This window comes from Eleutherodactylus coqui, chromosome 1 (genome assembly GCF_035609145.1).
Source record: "Eleutherodactylus coqui strain aEleCoq1 chromosome 1, aEleCoq1.hap1, whole genome shotgun sequence".
In the NCBI taxonomy this organism is placed as follows: domain Eukaryota; kingdom Metazoa; phylum Chordata; class Amphibia; order Anura; family Eleutherodactylidae; genus Eleutherodactylus; species Eleutherodactylus coqui.
Window position 1 is genome coordinate 268,382,869 of NC_089837.1, and position 15,074 is coordinate 268,397,942.

A 15,074-nucleotide genomic window follows, 5' to 3' on the forward strand; every position below is an offset into this window, starting at 1 on the left:
TGTAACTGGGGCCTTGTCTATACTGCAACTACTGAAATGTGAAAGAGACTGTTATCTCCCTAAACTGCTGCAACGGAAATGTTACTGTGGCCTGTCTTGACTGCTACTACTACTGAAATGGAACTAATACTGTGCTCCCTCTATACTGCTGCTTCGGAATTGTTACTGGAGCCTGTCTGGACTGCTACTACTACTGAAATGGAACTAATACTGTGCTCCCCCTATAATGCTGCTTCGGAATTGTTACTGGAGCCTGTCTGGACTGCTACTACTACTGAAATGGAACTAATACTGTGCTCCCCCTATAATGCTGCTAGTGATATGTTACTGGGGCCTGTCCCTAATGCTACCGCTGAAATGTTACTAATTCTGGGCTCTACCTATACCGCTGCTAATGCTATGTCACTGGGGTGTGGAAACGGAGGCTTCCCAAAGACATGATGGTGGCGAGGCCATTTCCCACCAACGCGGTTACTGTTAAGGTGCATATAACCACGGACACGTGGAGAGGACACGTAGTGCCTCAAGAACATCCCCCTACTCCTCCAACAATGAAAACATTCTTGGCAAATACTTTTGCATTGTTCCGTCTGGTGGCAGTCCAAGAATTTCACCTTTACCAACACAACAAGAGAGCCCCCCCACCATCCCCCCGCCATGGCCCACTTAATCCTGGCCACATTCCGAAAACAAACTAAATATAACCGCGCTACTAGGTCTGCTGTCGCCACCACATTCCCACCAACGCGGTTACTGTTAAGGTACATATTACCAGTCTGACTGGGGCATGCACTGTGGGCCGAAGCACACCTGTATTGTATATGACGTTAGCTCTGCTGAGCAGGGCACTGCAATGGGATTTATTTATGTACCGCCGGTGGGTTCCAGGGAGCCACCCATGCTGTGGGTCCACAGGGACTTCACATTAGGGATTTGTACCTGCCAGTGTCTATTTATTAAAAACCCCGGTCAGACTGGGGCATGCAGTGTGGGCCAAAGACGACCTGCATTTAATCAGACGTTACTTCAGCTGTGATGGGCAATGCAATGGGATTTATTTATGTACCGGCGGTGGATTCCAGGGAGCCACCCATGCTGTGGGTCCACAGGGACTTCACAATAGGGAGCTGTACCTGCCTGTGTCTACTTATAAAAACCCCCAGTGTGACTGGGGCATGCAGTGTGGTCGAAGGCCACCTGCATTTAATCTGACGTTAGCTCTGCTGTCCAGGGAACTGCAATGGGATACATTTATGTACAGCCGGTGGGTTCCAGGGAGCCACCCATGCTGTGGGTGCACACGGAATTCCCATTGCGGAGTTGTACCTGCCTGTGACTATTTATAAAAAACCCCGGTCTGACTGGGGCATGCAGACACCTTGACAGAATGAATAGTGTGTGGCACATGGGTTCCCCATTGCTATGCCCACGTGTGCAGCTCCTGATGGAGGTGGCACAGGATTGAATTTCTCATTGCTTCTGTACAGCATTGTGGGCTATCGCTGTCTGGCCATGCCAACCCTCTGCAGTGTGTGCCTGTGGTTCCTCCTCATGGCAGACGCACTTATAAAGAGACATGAGGGTGGTGTGGCTATGAGGCCAGCGTGTGGCATGAGTGCAGCTGAAGGCTGCGCAGGGACACTTTGGTGTGCGCTGTGGACACTGGGTCGTGCGGGGGGGGTTGGGCAGCGTGTAACCCAGGAGAAGTGGCAGCGGAGTGTCATGCAGGCAGTGATTGTGCTTTGTTGGAGGTAGTGTGGTGCTTAGCTAAGGTATGCCTTGCTAATGAGGGTTTTTCAGAAGTAAAAATTGTTGGGAGGGGGGGGCACTCTTGCCGCTATTGTGGCTTAATAGTGGGACCTGGGAACTTGAGATGCAGCCCAACATGTAGCCCCTCGCCTGCCTTATCCGTTTCTGTGTTGTTCCCATCACTTTCTTGAATTTCCCAGATTTTCACAAATGAAAACCTTAGCGAGCATCGGCGATATACAAAAATGCTCGGGTCGCCCATTGACTTCAATGGGGTTCATTACTCGAAACGAGCCCTCGAGCATCGCGAAAAGTTCGTCTCAAGTAACGAGCACCCAAGCATTTTGGTGCTCGCTCATCTCTGAAACACACTTAAAATAAAAAATAACCAAAAACCTCTAAACTGCATGGTGAGTGTTAGAGATCTGAACAAGAAAGCTGACAAATAGAGATGAGCGAACGTACTCGTCCGAGCTTGATACTCGTTCGAGTATTAGCGTGTTCGAGATGCTCGTTATTTGTAACGAGTACCACGCGATGTTCGGGTTACTTTCACTTTCTCTCTGAGACGTTAGCGCGCTTTTCTGGCCAATTGAAAGACAGGGAAGGCATTACAACTTCCCCCTGCGACGTTCAAGCCCTATACCACCCCCCTGCAGTGAGTGGCTGGGGAGATCAGGTGTCACCCGAGTATAAAAATCGGCCCCTCCCGCGGCTCGCCTGAGATGCGTTGTGAGATAGCTGAGGGACAGTGGTATCGTGTTGTAGCTGCTGTAGGGAGAGTGTTAGGAGTTAGTGTAGGCTTCAAGAACCCCAACGGTCCTTCTTAGTGCCACATCTAACCGTGTGCAGTAGTGTGGAGGCTGCTTTTAGCAGTGTTGCACTTTTTTTTTTTTTTGGTATATCGGCCGTGCAGAGCATTGCGCCCTGCAGTAATACTCCAGGGATAGAATTGTGTAGGCAGGGCCAGAAGACATATATTATAGATTGAATATACGCAGTGGTCCTTTTCAAAAAAATATTTGAAAAAAATCTATTTGGCTTGCCTGTCACTCTGCTCAGTGTTCTGGGTCTGTGTCTGCTGGGGGTAGTAGTTCTCCAAATAAATGCGCAGCCAGCTAAGTGTTACAGCAGGCTTGCGCCAAATTATTTCCTGGCTCTGAAATCACCGGTCTGTTGCAGTTAATAACAGTGCAACACTGCAGTTCTGTGACACACACATCAGGGACAGAATTGTGTAGGCAGGGCCAGAAGACATATTATAGATTGAATATACGCAGTGGTCCTTTTCAAAAAAATATTTGAAAAAAATCTATTTGGCCTGCCTGTCACTCTGCTCAGTGTTCTGGGTCTGTGTCTGCTGGGGGTAGTAGTTCTCCAAATAAATACGCAGCCAGCTAAGTGTTACAGCAGGCTTGCGCCAAATTATTTCCTGGCTCTGAAATCACCGGTCTGTTGCAGTTAATAACAGTGCAACACTGCAGTTCCGTCAAACAGTCCAGGGACAGAATTGTGTAGGCAGGGCCAGAAGACATATATTATAGATTGAATATACGCAGTGGTCCTTGAGAAAAAAATATTTGAAAAAAATCTATTTGGCCTGACTGTCACTCTGCTCAGTGTTCTGGGTCCGTGTCTGCTGGGGGTAGTATTTCTCCAAATAAATACGCAGCCAGCTAAGTGTTACAGCGTTCTGTTTCTGCACTACTGCTAATACACCATGCTGAGGGGTAGGGGTAGGCCTATAGGACGTGGACGCGGGTGAGGACGCGGAGGCCCAAGTCAGGGTGTGGGCACAGGCCGAGCCACTGCGGTGGCCAGGGGTAGAGGCAGGGCCAGACCGAATAATCCACCAACTGGTTCCCAAAGCGCCCCCTCACGCCATGCCACCCTGTAGAGGTCAAGGTGCTCTACGGTGTGGCAGTTTTTCACAGAGATGCCTGACGACCGACGAACAGTGGTGTGCAACCTTTGTCGCACCAAGATCAGCTGGGGAGGCACCACCACCAGCATGCGCAGGCATATGATGGCCAAGCACCCCACAAGGTGGGACGAAGGCCGTTCACCGCCTCCGGTTTGCACCACTGCCTCTCCCCCTGTGCCCCAACCTGCCACTGAGATCCAACCCCCCTCTGAGGATACAGGCAGTACCGTCTCCTGGCCTGCACCCACACCCTCACCTCCGCTGTCCTCGGCCCCATCCAGCAATGTCTCTCAGCGTAGCGTCCAGACGTCGCTAGCGCCACAGTTTGAGCGCAAGCGCAAGTACGATGCCACGCACACGCACGCTCAAGCGTTAAACGTGCACATTGCAGAATTGATCAGCCTAGAGATGCTGCCGTATAGGCTTGTGGAAACGGAGGCTTTCAAAAGCATGATGGCGGCGGCGGCCCCGCACTACTCGGTTCCCAGTCGCCACTACTTTTCCCGATGTGCCGTCCCAGCCCTGCACGACCACGTCTCCCGCAACATTGTACGCGCCCTCACCAACGCGGTTACTGCCAAGGTCCACTTAACAACAGACACGTGGACAAGCACAGGCGGGCAGGGCCACTATATCTCCCTGACGGCACATTGGGTGAATTTAGTGGAGGCTGGGACAGAGTCAGAGCCTGGGACCGCTCACGTCCTACCCACCCCCCGAATTGCATGCCCCAGGTCGGTGGTGGTATCTGCGGCGGTGTATGCATCCTCCACTAAACCACCCTCCTCCTCCTCCTACGCAACCTCTGTCTCGCAATCAAGATGTGTCAGCAGCAGCAGCACGTCGCCAGCAGTCGGTGTCACGCGGCGTGGCAGCACAGCGGTGGGCAAGCGTCAGCAGGCCGTGCTGAAACTACTCAGCTTAGGAGAGAAGAGCCGCACGGCCCACGAACTGCTGCAGGGTCTGACAGAGCAGACCGACCGCTGGCTTGCGCCGCTGAGCCTCCAACCGGGCATGGTCGTGTGTGACAACGGCCGTAACCTGGTGGCGGCTCTGCAGCTCGGCAGCCTCACGCACGTGCCATGCCTGACCCATGTCTTTAATTTGGTGGTTCAGCGCTTTCTGAAAAGCTACCCCCACTTGTCATACCTGCTCGGAAAGGTGCGCCAGCTCTGCGCACATTTCCGCAACTCCCACACGCACGCTGCCACCCTGGGGACCCTGCAACATCGGTTTAATCTGCCAGTGCACCGACTGCTGTGCGACGTGCCCACACAGTGGAAATCTATGCTCCACATGTTGGCCAGACTCTATGAGCAGCGTAGAGCTATAGTGGAATACCAACTCCAACTTGCGCGGCGCAGTGGGAGTCAGCCTCCTCAATTATTTACAGAAGAGTGGGCCTGGTTGGCAGCCATCTGCCAGGTCCTTGGAAAATTTGAGGAGTCTACCCAGATGGTGAGCGGGGATGCTGCAATGTGTTGCGGACAGGTACCCTGGCACACATGGCTGACTTCATGTTAGGATGCCTTTCTCGTGACCCTCGCGTTACACGCATTCTGGCCACTACGGATTACTGGGTGTACACACTGCTCGATCCACGGTATAAGGAGAGCCTTTGCACTCTCATTCCCGAAGAGGAAAGGGGTTCGAGAATGATGCTATACCACAGGGCGCTGGTGGACAAACTGATGGTAAACTTCCCATCCGACAGCGCTAGTGGCCGAAGGCGCATTTCCGCGGCCCAGGTAGCAGGGGAGTCGCAGAGATCAGGCAGCATGTACAGCACAGGCAGGGCAACACTCTCTAAGGCCTTTGACAGCTTTATGGCTCCCCAGCAAGACTGTGTCACCGGTCCCCAGTCAAGGCTGAGTTGGCGGGAGCACTGTAAAAGGATGGTGAGGGAGTACGTAGCCGAATGCAGCACCGTCCTCGGTAACGCCTCTGCCCCCTACAACTACTGGGTGTTGAAGCTGGACACGTGGCCTGAACTCGCGCTGTATGCCCTGGAGGTGCTTGCTTGTCCTGCGGCTAGCGTCTTGTCAGAGAGTGTGTTTAGTGTGGCTGGGGGAATCATCAAGGATAAGTGTACCCACCTGTCAACCGACAGTGCCGACAGGCTTACACTCATCAAGATGAACAAAGCCTGGATTTCCCCAGACTTCTCTTCTCCACCAGCGGACAGCAGTGATACCTAAGCAATACGTAGGCTGCACCCGCGGATGGAAGCATTGTTCTCTATCACCATCCAAAACGGGGACCTTTTTGCTTCATCAATCTGCGTATAATATTCATCCTCCTCCTCCTGCTCCTCCTCCTGAAACCTCACGTAATCACGCCGAACATGCAATTTTTCTTAGGCCCACAAGGCTCAGTCATATAATTTTTCTAAACAATTTTTATACGTTTCAATGCTCATTAAAGCGTTGAAACTTTCACCTCAACCAATTTTTATTTTAACTGGGCTGCCCCTAGGCCTAGTTACCAATTAAGCCACATTAACCAAAGCCATTAATGGGTTTCGCCTGCCCTCTCGGTTGGGCATGGGCAATGTTTCTCAGGTACATTAGTACTGTTGGTACACCAATTTTTGTTGGCCCTCGCCTACAGTGTAATCCAATAAATTTTTGGCCCACCTGCATTACAGCTGACATAACATCAGCTGTAATGGGCAATGCAATGGGATATTTTTATGTACCGCCGGTGGGTTCCAGGGAGCCACCCATGCTGTGGGTCCACAGGGAGTTGTAAATGCATCTGTTTCCACTTCTAAAGAACCCCAGTCTGACTGGGGCATGCAGTGTGGGCCGAAGCCCACCTGCATTAAACATGACATTACTACCTCAGCTGTGATGGGCAAGCAATGGGATATATTTATGTACCGCCGGTGGCTTCCTGGCACCCACCCATGCTGTGGGTCCACAGGGAGTTGTAAATGCATCTGTTTCCACTTCTAAAGAACCCCAGTCTGACTGGGGCATGCAGTGTGGGCCAAAGCCCACCTGCATTAAACATGACATTACTACCTCAGCTGTGTTGGGCAATGCAATGGGATATATTTATGTACCGCCGGTGGGTTCCAGGGAGCCACCCATGCTCTGGGTCCACAGGGAGTTGTAAATGCATCTGTTTCCATTTCTAAAGAACCCCAGTCTGACTGGGGCATGCAGTGTGGGCCGAAGCCCACCTGCATTAAACATGACATTACTACCTCAGCTGTGTTGGGCAATGCAATGGGATATATTTATGTACCGCCGGTGGGTTCCAGGGAGCCACCCATGCTGTGGGTCCACAGGGAGTTGTAAATGCATCTGTTTCCACTTCTAAAGAACCCCAGTCTGACTGGGGCATGCAGTGTGGGCCGAAGCCCACCTGCATTAAACATGACATTACTACCTCAGCTGTGTTGGGCAATGCAATGGGATATATTTATGTACCGCCGGTTGGTTCCAGGGAGCCACCCATGCTGTGGGTCCACAGGGAGTTGTAAATGCATCTGTTTCCACTTCTAAAGAACCCCAGTCTGACTGGGGCATGCAGTGTGGGCCGAAGCCCACCTGCATTAAGCACGACATTACATCAGCTGTGATGGGCACTGCAATGGGATATTTTTATGTACCGCCGGTGGGTTCCAGGGAGCCACCCATGCTGTGGGTGCACACGGAATTCCCATTGCGGAGTTGTACCTGCCTGTGACTATATATAAAAAAACGCGGTCTGACTGGGGCGTGCAGACACCTTGACAGAATGAATAGTGTGTGGCACATAGGTTCCCCATTGCTATGCCCACGTGTGCAGCTCCAGATGGAGGTGGCACAGGATTGGATTTCTCATTGCTTCTGTACAGCATTGTGGGCTATCGCCCCGCCCCTTTTGAAGAGGGTCGCTGCCTAGCCGTGCCAACCCTCTGCAGTGTGTGCCTGCTTTTCCTGTGGCAGACGCACTTATAAATAGACATGAGGGTGGCGTGGCATGAGGGCAGCTGAAGGCTGGGCAGGGACAGTTTGGTGTGCGCTGTGGACACTGGGTCGTGGGGGGGGGGGGGAATTGGCAGCATGTAACCCAGGAGAAGTGGCAGCGGAGTGTCATGCAGGCAGTGATTGTGCTTTGTTGGAGGTAGTGTGGTGCTTAGCTAAGGTATCCATTGCTAATGAGGGCTTTTCAGATGTTAAAGTTGTTGGGGGGGACCCACTCTTGCTGCTATTGTGGCTTAATAGTGGGACCTGGGAACTTGAGATGCAGCCCAACATGTAGCCCCTCGCCTGCCCTATCCGTTTCTGTGTCGTTCACATCACTTTCTTGAATTGCCCCGATTTTCACAAATGAAAACCTTAGCGAGCATCGGCGATATACAAAAATGCTCGAGTCGCCCATTGACTTCAATGGGGTTCATTACTCGAAACGAACCCTCAAGCATCGCGAAAAATTCGTCTCGAGTAACGAGCACCCGAGCATTTTGGTGCTCGCTCATCTCTACTGACAAACTAAAAGTAATAATGTCTGAGGAAAACAGACATATTGAGAATAACTGAGACTGGATTGGATGAAAGCTGTGACTGGGCACTTAACTTACAGGATCGCAGTCTGATCAGAAGGGATAGTAAAAACCAGAAAGGGGGAGCAGTTTGTTTATATGTAAAGTCCTCTGTTATGCCCACATTACATGGACATACATGTGAGAGAACTGAACATGGGGAATCTCTATTGGTAGAAATACATGGAGGTAAAAATAATAATAAAATCCCAATATGAGTTTTAACTAGAGATGAGCGAGCATACTCGTTAAGGAAAAATACTCGAGCGAGTATCGTACTTTTCGAGTACCTGCCTGCTCGTCAGAAAAGATTCGGGTGCCGCCAGGGGTGAGCGGTGGGTTGCGGGACTGAGCAGGAGGGAGGGGGGGTGGGAGAAAGAGAGATCCCCCCCCCCCCCCGTTCCCCCCGCTCTCTCTCGCCGCCCCTCGCCGGCCCCCAAATCTTTTCTGACGAGCAGGTAGATACTCGAAAAGGACTATATTCGCTCAAGTATTGTACCTTAACGAGTGTGCTCGCTCATCTCTAGTTTTAACCTATAAGCCACCTAATATAACAGAAGTAATTGAAAATCTATTACTAAGGAAAGTATATAAAGCAGCAGATCGCAATGATGTAATTTTTATGAAGGACTTTAACTATCTGGTATAAACTGGGAAACTAACACCTGTGGATCTCATGAAGGAAACAAATACTATATCTTTCCAATCCTATGTCAGACCTTGTCTGACATGCAGATTACTCCGCTCTAGGAGCTGTTGTGAGAGGGTTGTGAGAATGTGTACATTGTTCTTGTTACTGTATATAGTCCTTTGCTGTGTGTTTTATTATTCGTCCACAAGAGGTCGTTGTTGTACAAAAAAGATTATGGTCAAGCTGCGAGGTGACAGGACCATGGTCGCCTGTGATTGGAGCACCCGTTGCTTGGTTACAGCGTGCGCATGGGAAGAGAGAAAATTAGAAGCGTGCGTACACTGTGAGGTGACAGTTGGTTGAGGGAGCCATCTCAGTGGAGCCTACGGAAGAGGGAAGGAGGTCGTGTCCTGAGGAGACCGGAGCTGCAGCAGAGCGGATTCAGATTTTGACCATATGCCCGCTGGATGGGAGAAGACTTGCTGCCGGGGATGTTGCTTAACAACTGGTGCTGGGGGGCCCCTCATCCGTCTGGACTCTTTGGCTGATCATACAGCAGACCGGACCAGTAAGAAAACTATGTGCACGCAAGACACCATATTTTGGCGCCAAGTTACTTGGAACTGCGTTTGGCCTGTAGTTAGACTAGATAGGTTTATGGACCGTGTCAGGACAAATTCAGCAGGATCTACATATAGGCTGGCATGCCACATCCAGCTGTTCAGTAAGAAGCTTCTGGGGAACATTCACCTGGCTATATAGCCGCTGGTCTTTTGATCTTTATACATTTTCCTTATTGTATTGGGTTTGGGGGGATAGAGTCAGTGTGGTTAAGTTTGTCAGCTGTTGTGCTGCACCGCCGGTACTCAGATCACTCTCCCTTTTCTTTGTTCCTGAGTAGCGGTATTAATAGGTAACAAGGGGCCGGTTTATTGAGGCCTGCCCATTAGGTAAAAGCATAGTCTATTTTAGGGGAGTACAGCGCTGTACAGCACAAGGGCCTCAGCCATCTGGCTGAGTGTATGTGAATTTTGTTGGGTTTGTAGTCATGTGGGCCACAGTGCTTTAGTAAAATTTGGTTTGCGCCTGAACTGGTGTTGGAGACGTTTTCCTTGTCTGTGACTTCGCTGTATCCTGGGGAGCCCACCCCGGTACATGGCTTATACTGTGATGCCAGGAGCTGCCCAGCATGATGACATAATGTATTTTGTCATTGTGCCAGCCATGTCTTCTTGCAGTGCAGCGCTATAAATTGTCATGCTGTAGAGTGACAGATGGAGAAAGTCAATAATGAGGAGAGCAATGGTGAAGGAGATTTCAGCAATGAAAGTGACCAATAAAATAGAAGTGGCTGTTTTCAGTGATAATACTTCCAGTGATACTGAAAGTAGTGCTGAAAAGAAAGATAATTTGCTACCTGTTACAGGTAGGTGGAAGGAATATTGTGAAATGACAAAGTGTTCGCCCAAAACCGAAGCTAGAATATTTCTAGTTGTTTTTCACCAATTAATTTTTTGTGGCTGCAATAAATCTGTATGCAATAGAAAAAAATCCAAAAGGGAACTCTGTAGCATCCTTATTATTTGGTACACAACTTCCCAATCAGGCCTTGCAGGCCCAATCACCATACCAAAATGAGGAAAAATCCTGAACCTTATTATATAAGCTAACTATTATTCCTCTTCTTAAAAATAAACAATACCAGGTACATCACATAAATATACTCCTCATCTAATGAGTGGGCAACAAAACTCTTGCTACATATGTTTTCCCAACTATCCTTTGCACCCTGTAAACCATCCCAATCCCCATTCCTAAACACTTCTTTAATAAATTGCATGAATGCTTTGGTGAATACATGTGGAATAACCATAGATCACACCTGCCCACTCTTATTTGATTCAAAAGAAACAGCAGGGAGCTTTCGGCCTACCAGACGCCCAGTAATATTACAAGGCGATCCACATAACTTGATGTCTCTTTAGTAGACCCCAATATAATCAACCAAAAGCTCTCTTATATCCTGAAGATAAACATTCCCTTTGATCAAACTGACCCATAAGAACGCTGAAACATCCTTTCAGTCCTATTACGAAAGCTGCAATAAAAGTTATTCAAGAATTGTGCCTAAAGACACCAGAGACACACAAATTTTCCCCCACTACAACGACATCTCTTATTTCTTCCTTATTGGTTGGTAAACTACTTATCACGTCTTGTATAAGAAGGAGCCATTTAGCCAGGGAATTCCCCTTTCCATCTCCCCAAACGGAGCAGGGAACCGTTACCCCCGAGTGCAGATGTGAAACCACCCTAAGTCTTCTTGTATTGTATCAATCTTGTTTTTCAATAAAAAGAGATTGTTTAAAAGTAAAAAGAACAAAGGGGTGACAACATACAACAGGACAAGACACAGAGGGAACAATAGGTTAAATATGCTTTATCAAGGTAGGTTGCTTCCAATGCCAAGCTATTAAGCAACATGATGCTGTCAGCATGTGAAGCAGTAGATTTGTCAAGTTTTTTCCCCCAAAACGACAGGAAACACATTGAGCAAATCAGCTTTGGGAGACAAAGTAATGACTAGGAGAATTTGACAGATAAGTGTTCAGACAGCACCCCAGAATTGGGTTAGCAAAGGACAATCCAAGTAGACATGAAAACGAGTCCCAACAGAAATGCTGCACCTCCAATAGGTTGAGGGAATCAAAGGATTAAAGGGGTTGTCCCGCGCCGAAACGGGTTTTTTTTTTTTAAGCCCCCCCGTTTGGCGCGAGACAAACCCGATGCAGGGGTTTAAAAAAAAAAAAACGGATAGTACTTACCCGAATCCCCGCGCTCCGGTGACTTCTTACTTACCTTGCGAAGTTGGGCGCCGGGATCTTCACCCACGGTGGACCGCAGGTCTTCTCCCATGGTGCACCGTGGGCTCTGTGCGTTCCATTGCCGATTCCAGCCTCCTGATTGGCTGGAATCGGCACACGTGACGGGACGGAGCTACGAGGAGCAGCTCTCCGGCACGAGCGGCCCCATTCAGAAGGGAGAAGACCAGACTGCGCAAGCGCGTCTAATCGGGAGATTAGACGCTGAAATTAGACGGCACCATGGAGACGGGGACGCTAGCAACGGAACGGGTAAGTGAATAACTTCTGTATGGCTCATAATTAATGCACGATGTACATTACAAAGTGCATTAATATGGCCATACAGAAGTGCTGAACCCCACTTGCTTTCGCGGGACAACCCCTTTAAGTTTGTGCAGGAGCTCTGGAGTGTGATACCAGAGAAAAGTAACATATTGATCTTCCCTATTATTGACACATAGAGAAGTTTTATCAGCCCTTTTCCAACATGTCCCTACACGTCATCAGGATTTCATCCAAATACCTCTCTCACTGAAAAATATATGAATGTTCAGAAAGGTAATCAGAAGACGGCTTAATAAGAATTCTATCAATAGTAGATATCAGGCCCTTGGTAGAAATGCTAAGTTTACAGAGGTTCTCAAATGGTGTGTAGGCAAATATCTGGGTACCACTAAATAGGGAAGTCTCAAAGTGCCATGTATAAAGGTAGTGAAAATGAAGACCTGAAATGGTTCCTGGAAGCCATATGTCTTGAAAGCACTTAGCAATAAGGGCCAGCCCAACAAATCAAAAGCCTTTTTGGTGTCAAGATTGAGCAGAAGGGCTGGGTCCCCTGCAGAATTGAGAACCTCTATAACATCACTTGCTCTCCTAGCATTATGTACAACCTGACGTAGTGGTACAAAGTCCACCTGCTCCTTGTGGATAAGGGCAGGTAGCCACCAATCAAGACAGACAGAAAGGACTCTAGCAAAGTTTTTTTTAGATCAGAACTGAGGAGAGCAGTTGGTTCATAGGTCTTGCAAGCCATTCGATCCTTGCCTGGTTTTAGGATTTCTGTAATATACAAGAGCAGTAATGAAGATAGGATCCGGGTTACATTCATAAAAAAAAAAAAACATCGGCCACAAAAATCTAACTCTATCAAAGTAGTGCATTAGTTACACCATATGATGAAAGTAGTCCGAAAAAAAAATAAAGAACGCCAGAAATGCACTTTTTTAGTCAGCCTGTCTCCCAGAAAAAATGCAATAAAAAGCTAACAGAAAGTCATATGTATTCCAAAATGGTACCAACATAAACTGCAGGACATCTCACAAAAAATGAGCCTTTGCACAATGATGTCGACAAAAAAATAAAAAGTTATTGTGCGCAGAAGATGGCGGCAGAAAATAATTGTAAAAAATTAAATGTCTTTGAAAAAAAGTAGTACAGCAAAAAAAAAAACTATGCAAGTTTGGTATCGTAGTAATCGTACTGACTAGAGATGAGCGAGCACGCTCGCTTAGGGCTAATGCTTTAGAGAGCATCGGTCTTCTCGAGTAACTGATTACTCATCCGTGCAAATGTGGGGGGCAGCGGGGGGAGGGTGAGAGAAATCGCTCTCTTCCCCCTCCACTCAACAACGCCGCCCCCCCCGCATTTGCTCGGACGAATAATCAGTTACTCAAGAAGAACGATGCTCACTCGAGCATCAGCCTTAAGCGAGCATGCTCACTCATCTCTAGTACTGACCCATAGAATACAGTTATCATGTCATTTTTCTTGCAGTTTGTGTGCTGTAGAAACAAGATGCACTGAAAGATGGCGGAATGTTATTTTTTTTCATTTAACCCCGCTTAGAATTTTTAAAAAGTTTTTCAGTACATTATATGGTACATTAGATAGTACCATTAAAAAATACAACTCGTCCAGCAAAAAACAAGCCCTCATACAGCTACATCGATGGATAAATAAAGGAGTTACGATTTTTTAAAAGTGGGAAGAAACCCCATGTCCTCTTGTTCACCAGGACTGTCCTTGTCTCTGTCTACTTGTTTTAATGTTTTGTTACTGAACAGTAAAATTGAAAAGAGCGTATATGATCTTATAGAGATCAAATGCATCTTCTTGCACCACAATTGAGTTCATGTATACAAGTACTATGTTTTGAAAACCTGTGAATAAAATCCTTTTAAACAAAAAAGGGGGGAGAAAAAAACAAAAATGGAAGAAAAAGGGCCGCGTCATTAAGGGGTTAAAGGCCTTTCCTAGGCCTCAGGCTTCTATAGCTATCTATCGGAGTCCTGCAATTGCATTTGCGGAGTGCCACTAAGGACAGAGCGAACCCCCTTCTCTCTGTCTAAGCACCTAGATGATGTAGTCGTTATTGACCATGTCATCTAGGGAATTTTTGCTGATCCTAGCTATTACAGCGTGAACCTGTTTGTCAGTCAATATAAGGCTCTTGCAATAATCATGCAGATACAGGACTCTTGTAATAAATGTCCATTAGAAAGGCAAGCCAGTCAATGAAGTTCAAGAACATTTGTGTAATGGAGGCTTAACAGGTAAAAATAGGTGGCACCTTAATGTATATCTCCAGTTTTAATATGTTCTGTGCTTTTGTTGAATATGTGCTACAAGCTATGCACACTACGTTGGCTTCTCCCCTCCTACACGCAATGTAGGTGCAGCTGGAAGTTTACCGACCCCTTTACAGTACTTGAGCTCTCCCTACTTGCTACTGTGGTTTGGGTCCAACTACAACATGGGGCCACTTTATAATTTTTTTCCAGGGCCAGTTGGGTTCCCAACACTTAACAGTGGAAAACATACTGCAATGTTTAAGCTTGGGATAGCCTTTGCTAATGACGCATTTCACTTTTATCCAAAATGTGGCCAAGCAGCAAGGAGCAGGTGTCATCCAATACTTGGTCAGATTTATTAATAAGGTTACAAGCTAAACAAAACAAAGCAGGAACAAAATTAAATTCTTGCCTTTCCAGCATAAACTATACAAGATATAACCCTTTCTAACAGCTGGAGAGCTTCTCTCTGCTTACAAAACACGCTTGGCAACCTTACACTACTCACAGTACCCAGGCAGAGAAAGAGAACACTAATTAGAACAAGGTCAGTGCTCCAGAGGTTTAAATTTAAATGAAAAGTAAAATTCCAAATTGGAGGTGACACACCCAGGATAAGGGCAGGCTGTTACACCTGAAGTCCAAGGTAGCTCAGCATAATAATAATCCAGGTAGGCCAGCTAGATCCCTGGCAAGGCAGACATTACAAGCACTAGTAATTAAAAATAAATACACTTACTTTACACGGCGACCTCAAACAAGAAAAACCGCTTCATCCAGATCCGCCAATTTGTCAACGACA

At 47.8% G+C, this 15,074-nt stretch overlaps 1 protein-coding gene across 1 annotated transcript in view; it reads right to left on the minus strand.

Annotated features, from left to right (window-relative positions):
* Window positions 1-15,074, minus strand: part of LOC136633167 (myosin-binding protein H-like) — a 379,268-nt gene that overhangs the window by 91,544 nt on the left and 272,650 nt on the right. The gene's annotated exons all lie outside the window — the stretch shown is intronic.